Source organism: Panthera tigris, chromosome C2, assembly GCF_018350195.1.
Source record: "Panthera tigris isolate Pti1 chromosome C2, P.tigris_Pti1_mat1.1, whole genome shotgun sequence".
NCBI lineage: Eukaryota > Metazoa > Chordata > Mammalia > Carnivora > Felidae > Panthera > Panthera tigris.
In genome coordinates, this window is record NC_056668.1 from 134986993 (window position 1) to 134997202 (window position 10210).

General features: G+C 43.8%; 1 protein-coding gene across 1 annotated transcript in view; it reads left to right on the forward strand.

Annotated features, from left to right (window-relative positions):
- The window catches only part of KCNH8 (potassium voltage-gated channel subfamily H member 8), a 354464-nt gene that overhangs the window by 69142 nt on the left and 275112 nt on the right, over positions 1-10210 (forward strand). The gene's annotated exons all lie outside the window — the stretch shown is intronic.

Genomic DNA, 10210 nt, shown 5'->3' on the forward strand with positions numbered 1-10210 from the left:
ATGCTTACCATTTTCAAAGTATGCATGGGATAATGTGGGCAGAAAAGACAGAGTCCCCACCCACAGTGACTTATATAGGGGAAGGGGCAAGAAAAACCTATACAGTGATAAAAATGCAAGAGCAAAATGCCAGTGTGGCAGTCATGGAACAGATGTCATAAGGAAGTACGTGGATTTATTTCCAAATGGGTTAACACCGAGAACCTTGATCTAAAGGCAGGGAGCTTACAGCTGAATGGAATAATCAAGGGAGGCTCCACGGAGGGGGTGGGGCTTGAGAAAGCATCGGAAGATATGGATTGGGATAAACAGAGAAGTCTGGATGGCATGAATCAAGGCGATGTTTCTCAAAGGCGCTGTACTGCTGCTGATATGCACAATATGCAGAAGTAACATTAAATAATATTGAATTACACAGTGAGAGGATTTTCTCTTTCTAATCATCTTTCAATACTTTTATTCAGGAAACAAAAGGCCTCAATTTCACACTAATGCACCTTTAACCCCTTTCCATCCTTGTTAGCTAACTAGACACTCCTCTCTCCCCCTATTCTTTAACATATAGGCCCAAATATGATGGCAGACAACAGTAACTGGAACGCAGTAAAAAGGGCTTCAGATTGCATTTATTTTTTAGTTCTCTTCACCTTATGGAAAGGAAGGTAATGCGAGATTTCCATTTAAAATTGTGGTATAAAATGTCAACCAAATAGATGTATTTAGGTGAAAACTTCAGTAATTCAAGGGAAAATGGAGGCAAAAATACTAGTGCAGGTGTTGTGTAGACATTGCAAAATTAGTTTGGGTGGCACATGAATGCATTTGGAAAACATTAAATTATAATATAATTTTTACTTGGATTGGTAAGTAGTTGCAGGTGGTAACAGGATAGTCATGATGGAAAGTAGCCAGAATAAGATTGAAAAGACAGGCTGTGAGTAGGCCAAGGAAATCAGGGAATACTAGGTTCATGAACATTATTCATGCTTTATCTTCTCTTGAGATTCCATTGCCACCTCTTTTACTCAGATATCACTAACTATGGCTTACTGATCCTTTCTCATATGCCAGGTATTGTATTAACTATCTTTACATATAATCATCACATTTTTCATCACAACTACAGTCGGGGGAAGGTATTAGCCTGAGTTTACAGTGGAGAGTCTTACCACAGGGTACACAGCTAATTGCTAATACAGTTGAGTTCAGAGCCCAGGCCCATTTGATTACAAAGCTTCTATTCTTCATCAAACCTAGAAAGCCTACTCATCTCAGACCCTCACATGAATACCAGCTTTTTCTGTCTAAGCCCAGCTTGCCAACAGATGGCCAATCTCCTACCCGTCTTTCTGCAGCTAGTGCTATTCATCTCTGGGTACTAATTATCTTCTCCCCTTTGCTAGAATTGCTTATCCAGCTTCTAATGACCAGGTTGTGAAAGCCCAGAAGACCTATTCACGTGTCCTAAGGCATCCAGCACTGTACTTTTCTCTGGGTCAAGGCTCGTATTGTTTGAATTGAGCTAAGTTTTCTCCCTTTGCTATGGCTTATCACAGACATACACCTGCATCACCTCAGAGTGGAAGTGGAAACAGGAGCTCTGGCGAAGATATCTCAGGAACTACCTGGAAAGGCTTTGCCTTTGTCAGACTCCCAAGAATCTAATTAATTAATTTTGAGCAAATCAGCAACTCTTTGGATTTATTAAATCACATTTTTTCATACCTGAGTTTTATAATGTCTGGGATAAAAAGAACAGAAGTGGATACCTGGTGATTACAGACTTTTAGGTCTCAGAAGAGAATGGTGAAGAATATCCAACTCCTTTATTTTATCAATGAGGAGAGTGAAGACTAAGGAGGTTTCGTGAGTTCCTTAAAGCCACAGAGCAAGTTAAGGGCAGACCTTTAACTGAAGATCTCTTGATTCCAAGTAAATTATCTCCTATATTGATGGCTTTGAGCTTAGAGGTGATGTGCTCCTTCTTTTCACCCAATGTTGGAAGCCCTATAGCATCTCTGACTGATGGGAACAGGTGCTGCTTGTGAGCACAGAGCAGGAACTCATTATCTCTGAAGCAATCTATTCCATTTTAAATTAAAGTTCCCTCTTTTAATATAGTATTTTTTTAACGTTTATTTATTTTTGAGACAGAGACAGAGCATGAACGGGGGAGGGTCAGAGAGAGGGAGACACAGAATCCGAAACAGGCTCCAGGCTCTGAGCCGTCAGCACAGAGCCCGACGCGGGGCTCGAACTCACGGACCGCGAGATCATGACCTGAGCCGAAGTCGGCCGCTTAACCGACTGAGTCACCCAGGCGCCCCTAAAGTTCCCTCTTTTAAATCCAATATAACTTTACAGTTATGTCTGTTGTTCTAAACACCAGAGTTTTCCTGGGCTCCCTTGTCTTGAAGCTGTCCTCTTTTCCATCCACATGCACTCTTGCATTCCTGCCAGTCCTAAGACTTTAAATACATCTGTCTGTGGAAGACTTTCAAATTCAGGTCTTTAGAGCATTCTTCTCTGAATTCTGGATCCATGTACAACTGCCTGCTGGACACCTGCCTTTGGATGTCTAGTAGGCATCTCAGATTTAATACCAAAACACAGAGTCGTCATTATACCTTCCCATGAAAAAGCTCTCCCCTCCCCCACAGTCTTCTTTATCTCATGAGACTTTATTTTTTCAGTTGCCTAGTCCAGGACCCTGAAGTCATCCTGATGCGTCTTATTCTCTTCCGTTGTGCGTCTAAACCATCAGCTACCCTGTTGGCTCAACTTTAAAATGACTTCCAGAGTCCAGCAAATTCTCACCAACTCCGGTGCTCTCGTTGTAGTCCAGGCTATCAATTTGTCTTGCACAGACAACTCCCCCACCACCCTGCCCGCACAAACCGTTCTCAAAGCAGCTGGAACATAAATCAGCATCCTCACTGCGGTCTGTAATCTCCTCACCACGATCTGAGAGCTCCAGCTTTCTGTCTTTGTTTCTCACTCAGGCCTGGCTAGGTACCATGCCTCCTCACCGTGCCTCGAATGTGCCACACGAACTCCCACCTCCAGCTCTTTGCACTTGTACTTGCCGGCCCTCTGATCAACACACTCTTCCCTCTGTCACGTCCACCCACCCCCGCCCCCTCGGATGCCTTCACTTCTATGCCCACCTATCAGAGAAGTTTTTGCTGACTACCGTCTCTCCAATACATTATCCCAATACTCTGATTCATTTATGTTCATTCCACTTACCGCTATCTGACAAATTACGCATGGACATGTTTGTTTTTTGCTTTTGTTTTTTTTTTAGCCTCTGCATATCACACAAAAAGTGTGAGCTCAATGAGAGCTGGGAGTTCATTTTATTTTTGTTGTTTCCTGCAGTTTTCCTCAGCATCTAGAATAGTGTCTGCAAAATGTAGTGCAATAAAGAAATATTTGTTAAATGAATTTCTCCTTCAACTTTGCCATTTAGCCAGGTCTTTTATTTGTGCTGTGTTATTTCTGCAACGGGTTGGCGGGAATTTGCCTTTATTCTAATCAATACCGGAATTTTAGTTTGGGGTCGTTAGGCAAAGTTGGCAAAATCTCCCTCAATCTGGATATTTGCCATCCTGCATTAATTTTTTTTTTAAGTTTTTATTTATTTTTGAGACAGAGAGAGACAGAGCATGAACGGGGGAGGGTCAGAGAGAGGGAGACACAGAATCTGAAACAGGCTCCAGGCTCCGAGCTGTCAGCACAGAGCCCGACGCGGGGCTCGAACTCACGGACCGCGAGATCGTGACCTGAGCCGAAGTCTGATGCTTAACCGACTGAGCCGCCCAGGGGCCCCCATCCTGCACTAATTTATGATTATTGTTAATATTAGCCGCGGTTACCATATATTGAACATCTACATGATTATCATTCTGCCAAGTATTTTACAATATTATTTTACTCCTTCCAATGACCGAAGTCTACAGCTTTGGGCAGAGTGGTCTCTACTTAGCCACTTTATGGCAGTGCTGGAGGTAAACTGGATGCTTGGAGTTTCTAAAACAGAAGTGGAGATTAGCGCGCCGCCATTTCTGTGAATGCTTTCCGTAGCTTGGCATCATATAGCGATGATGAAAAGACCAATAGCAATTGCTGCTGTTGAGCACTTAACGTATGCCAGGCACTGTGCTTGGCACTGTACAAAATCTCATTTAACGTGCACAACAGTTTTATAAAGTGGATGTTACCCCTGCTTTCTAGGAGAGGAAACTGTGCAGGGTGGGCATTAGTAGGGTACAGTTGGTACGCCATCCAGGTCTCCTTTCCTGGGCTGGAAGTACTGTGTCGGTTACCAGTTTGTTGCCTCAGCTTCCAAAGCACTTTTCAGGATATGCTCTGTGCTCAGTGAATTCCAGTAGAGGGCGCTGCAGGGACGCTGCAGGTGTGTGCGTTGGACAGGGGGTGGGGGGGAGAGCTCTTTTGCCCGTTTCAGAGTGGTGCTGGAGGTTGGTGGTGTGGGTGAAGACTTAGCCTAGCCTTAATCTTTCCTCAGGCCTCTTGACAGAAACCAGCATGGCTCACGCCTGACCCCGCTACTCCTGCCAGCACCCCGATTTCCACCCACATTATCAGTCGCTGCTCATCTGCTCCCCGCTTGCCCTCTGCACTCCAGAGGGTGGTGGTCTCCTGCTTGCCCAGCAACCCAGACCGCATCCCGCTGGGCCAGACCAGTGCATTTCCCTGCTATCTGGGGGCTGAACCACATTTTTCTTCCAGTTTGCCCTTCCTTGGATTCTCTCCCTCAGCCCTAGTGTGTGATACAGTTTTATCATAGTAATTATTTATATTAAAATTTTTCTGTTTAACCTACTGTGTGATTCCTATATCCAGATTGGATCCAGATTGCTATAGCCCCAACTCATAGCCGCTACAAGCATGGCTGGCAAACTCACAGCTGCCTCCTTCCTCAGATTATTGCCCTCAGCCAGTGGGAGGTGCTTTGTCCAGGAGGTTAGCGCACCCCTCGATTCTTCCCCTCCACCTGTGGGCCAGGGCCAGTGACTAACCCACAAAAGCCAGCTCCTTGGACTACAGGCAGGGACAATTCTGTGGTACATTTACCTTCCAGTGTTCCCCTACAGATCAGGTCACGTTTAAACTTTCCTAGAAATCATGTCATTTCTCCCATCCTCAATTCTGTTCCCTTTATTCTCTTCGAAGCTTTTCCTGAGAGTACTCCCTCAATAAATTAGGTATATCTTAATCCTTGTCTCAGGCTCTGCATTTAGAGAACCTAACCTCAGACATGTACCAAGGCCACAGAGCTAGAAGGTAATGAAGATGGTGATTGTACTAGGTTTATATGACTCCAGATCCTATATTCTTATCATTACTTTCTCACGATTGAGGTGCTCTCCCACTTCTAGCATGTTCTCCCTGACCCAGTATGTCATCTGTGCTGAGCCCTCTTGGCTTTGAGGATGGACTGTCTTTGTTTCAGAGTGAAGTTTGTGATCACTGGTCAACAATATCCAAGGCCTGTGCCCACTGTTACGAAAGGTCCACAAGCCCCTTATCCATTCCACGGAGCCTTACATACCCCTGCTGTTATTGCCTTGGCCCTGTATCTCACTCCTTTCCTCCACCAATGAGTGTGGGTCAACATCCTGATCGGAGCTCTACCTTCCCAGTTCCCTGAAGTGAGTCTGCTTCTTTAGCAAAATCATGCCGCGCTTATCCAATCATGTTTATTAAGGGTATACTAGTTCTCTGTGCGTTAGGAATTGTGCACTGGCATTTGCTAAAGTTCAGAAACTGAGGTGACAGCTTGACCGCCTTTTAGTAAATAATAGTTTTTATTGGGGGCCATAGCGGGTTTATTTATAACTCTGCTAACCATACACTAGCACTTAATAGGTTGTTGGGGGGGAGACTGTCAAAAGGCTGTTCGGGGACATAGGAGAGCTAGAAGGACCTGGATTTACGAGAGATTGTGTCAGTCTTGAAGATAATTGGGGCAACACTGCATGAGAACAGCTTGTTTCGGCCCATTCCATTTTCAGGCGCTCTAACACATAGTGAAAGATTCAGCAGACAAGTCAACAAGTCTTGGATTTAATTGTCTCTTTTCCATGATCCCAACATGTATTCTGGTTTTGTGGAGTGCTCTTTGACCACCACATGCAGATTCTTTGGGGGATTTCTCAGTCTAGCCAATGCTCCCCAGTCGACCCAAGGTGACGCCTGTTTTCTCAATTGGTAGCAATTACTTAATAGTGACACAAATTCTCTCCCTTCTTCAAAAAACAAACTAATAAATTAAGAACTGTTGTTCCTAGTAGGCTCTCCATTTCCTTAGAGAAGCAATGTATTCCACTGAAGAAGGTGGTTCCACTCTTGAGCATTGCCACATTTTCTTTGTGGCTGGATGGAATGTAGCTGTAGCTAATTCAGTCACATTTTTAGTTGTCCCACAGTTAGGTGAAATTATTAGCCATCCCTACAAAGTATCAGCAACTATAAATCGAATGTGCCTTTGAAGGCAGCCGAATCCAACTGGGAATTGAGAAATTAATAGGAACTTAGAATAATGGGCATGCTCACAATGAACCATTTATGGGTTCAGAAACCTAGTTCCTCTGGTAATTTGAATGAGCAGTTTTGCTAATAAAGTTTGTCTATGTTTAGTGAACCCGTCATTCACAAACAACTTGAATTATCACTTTCCCATCAAATTTTGCCCTTTCCCTTAGCTTGCTGGCTCTGGGAGCTAATTTTCTCCATGCAGGCAAGGAATGGAGAGAGAAAAAAATAGGAAGAGGTTTTAGTACCAGCTGAGGCAAGCTGGCCTCCATCTACCTCAGGGATGAAGTGTGTTTATTTTATGCAGGTCATAGATGAAATTCAAATGGTGCTGCGTTTATTTGAAAGGGCAGATATTCTCAATTGAAATTCCCAAATATGATCAATATCTACCGGTAGTTCTTGACCCTTTTACTTAGTAGATCTGCACAGGCCATGGTGCGCACTTCTCTGACTACAGTGGATTTTAACTTCCTGAACACGAGCAAATGTCACTGGCAGCTTCAAAATTTTAACAATTATAGTGATTCCTCATACTAAGAAAGCGAGTTAGAGTCTGACTGCCACCTCGATGTACACGCTCTGGCCCCTTTTGTAGAACTTCTGTTTTCCCCATCCAATGGAAGTGTCCGCCCCTCGAGGAGATACCCATTCCCAAATACATTGGGAACCGCTTTGCATTCTCTGCTGTTTCCCCAGTGGTTAGAGTGGTGTTCTCAAGGAAACAGCTGTCAGGAGGATTGATTTTTCCATTTGGCCCCTGAGGTTGCAGCAAGATGGCGGCGGGCCAGGCCCAGGGCACTGAGGCACCCTGGAAAGATGAAGAAGCAGTCAGGGATCTGGAGGGCAGGGTGACAGGCTGAGAGCATGGCTCTGTGCCTGCAAAGCATAATGATGAACAGCTCAAACTGTGGGTTTTCCAACTACGTTGTAGCTGTGTGAGCAGAGAGCCGGTATTTGATATCTCTGAGACCGTTTCTTCATCTTGAGTTAGAAAATGATGACAGGGTGCACCTCATGAGGTCATTGTGAGGATCAACTGAGGGATTCATTGTAAAGTCTTAGCACAGCCCCTTTTGGTGGCTAATGTTTCTGCTTGTGTACTGTTATCATCACCGCTGATACAGGTCAAGGGGGAAATAATCCGCTTTTGTTGAAAAACATTGTTTCAGTGTATCTGGTCACTATGGCTTAAGAAAGTTCACCTTGCATGTCTGTAATTTATCAAAATCTGTTGTGTTCCAACTTTTAAAGCGGGTGGCCAATTCGAGACCAGGTGATCACTCATACACAGATATGAGTAGTTGTAATTAACAACGTACATTGCTGTCCGGAGGCAAAGCATTTTAAGAGTTTGAAAAGGTTGCCTTTAGTAGATGAATATTTTCTTTTCTAAGCAATTTTATTTTTTTTTATTTGTTCCTCAAAACCCTTGTCCAGGAAAAATACATACTGGTTTATGTATTTATAAGAAATACTTAGATAATTTTTACTGAGTGCCAAGCAAGTTCTATGGCCGTACAAATATTAATTCAGTTAATCTTTATTATAATAGTATAAAGTCTCTTCTATTATTATCCCCTTTTTGCAAATACATACATTGGGGCAGAAGGGAATTAAGCAAGTTCCCTAAGATCCTCCTGTAGGTAGTGAGCTTTCCAGGCAGGATTCACATCCAGGCAGGCTGGCTTCAGAGTCTGTGCTTGTAGGTGTCAGAATAGGTTGGTCTAGCCCTTTTGTATTATCAGACTTTTAAGTGACAGGAGTTGGAGGGGTGTTGGGTGGGGGGGGGGGATGGGTTAAATGGGTGATGGGCATTAAGGAAGCACTTGTTGGGATGAGCACTGGGTGTTATATGTAGGTGCTGAATCACTAAATTCTATTCCTGAAATCATTATTACACTATATTTTAACTAACTTGGATTGGAACAAAATTAAAAAATTTTTAAAAAGAAAAGTATATTTTTTACAACGCGCGCTTCCCTTTGAGTTATTGTAATTAGAAGTATTTAAGCAAAGGATGCAATAAAAAGGATTTAAAAAAATTAATGACAAGAGTTGAGATTATTTAACTTGTTCTGTGCGTCCTTCAATATGAGATTTCGGGGCTGACATACAGTCACCTTTTTTAGTCAGTTTAGGACTGCGGCAGTAATCAGTAATTCTCCCTTTGCGTGAGACCATGCAACAGAGTTAGGGAAGCAGGGAACGCCGTAAAGTGGGGTTACGGACTCCATCTTCAGAATCTGTGTGACATATTAGGAGCCACTGGAGTTGAGGGAATGAAGCTGTTTTCTTCGATCTAAATGAATCTAAACTAGATTCCGAGGCCTTCGGGGTTCTGAATCACCTTACGAGTCTCTGCTTCATGATTCAAAGGGATTCTGTTCGGCACAAATAGTAGAAGTCCCTTACAATGAGGCCAGATATTACCATTTAGTTTCTGTTTTTTTTTCTTCTGATAAATAATATCTGAATTTTAAGAAATTAAAAAAACTCCACCAACCGTAATGAACCCTCCATGGATTTAGGCGATTTTTTTTATGCTTCAACTGGCTTGATAATGCTTTTGAAGACGGTGATGGACTTCTCTGTCTTCCTTCTTGAGTGATGACCCCTGACCCACTGACAGTGGGATGCTTTTACAAGACCATCTGGCCATGGTCTTAGTTTGAAAAGTACCGTGAGCTTTCCTTGGCTGTATGTTCTCTTGGGTTTTCTCCTACGTCACTGGCGACTTTTCCTCAGCTTCTTTGCCATGTCCTCCCCTTTTCTGAGACTTCATAAAGTTGGAGTGTCCCAGAGCTCAGCCTTTGAGCAGATCATGTAACTCCTCTGCTGACAGTGCTCTCTTGACTCTTCATCAGAAGTCCTTGTATTAAAACCCTTTATCATCTGGCCCTTCCTCTCTCTCTGGCCTCCTTTCCTTTTGTTAGATTGTTAGCGTTGCCATAACACAGTCATACCAACTGAGTGGCTTAAGCGACAGAAATGTATTGTCTCACAGCTCTGGAGGCTGCAAGTCTGAGATCAAGGTGTCAGCCGGCCTCCCTCTTGAAGGCTCTAGGGGACGCCATGTTCTGGGCCTGTCTCCTGGCTTTCTTTCTTGGTTTGGGGCTACATCACTCCAGTCTTCACACAGTGTTCTCCCCGTGTGCATGTCTGTGTCCCTTTTCACAGGGACATTAGTCCTACTGGACTAGGGGCCTGCCCTAATCCCACTATGAGTCATTTTAATTAATCACATCTGCATTGGGTCTATTTCCAAATCAGGTCACGTTGTGAGGTACTGGGAGTTAGGACCTCAGCATATGAGCTCTGGAGACACACAGCTGAACTGCTAGCACTACTATGCTTCTCCTTGTTCACCGTTGGGCGCCATGCTGGCTTCTTTGCTGCTCCTTGAATATTTGGATGTGCTCTTCCCTTAAGGCCTTTGCATTGTCTGTTCCCTCTGCCTGGAGCATCCTCACACCCCAGCTGTCCACGTGATTCACAAGGTGCCCCCTTCTTAAGTCTGCCTTCAGATAAGCCCTCAGTAATGTTTCCCTCTCCTGATCATCCTATTTAAAGTCATGCCCCAACTCCTCCCCTTACCCCCCAGTTCCCCTTGTCTATTGCTTTTTTTTTTTTATTCTGTACTATTTACCAT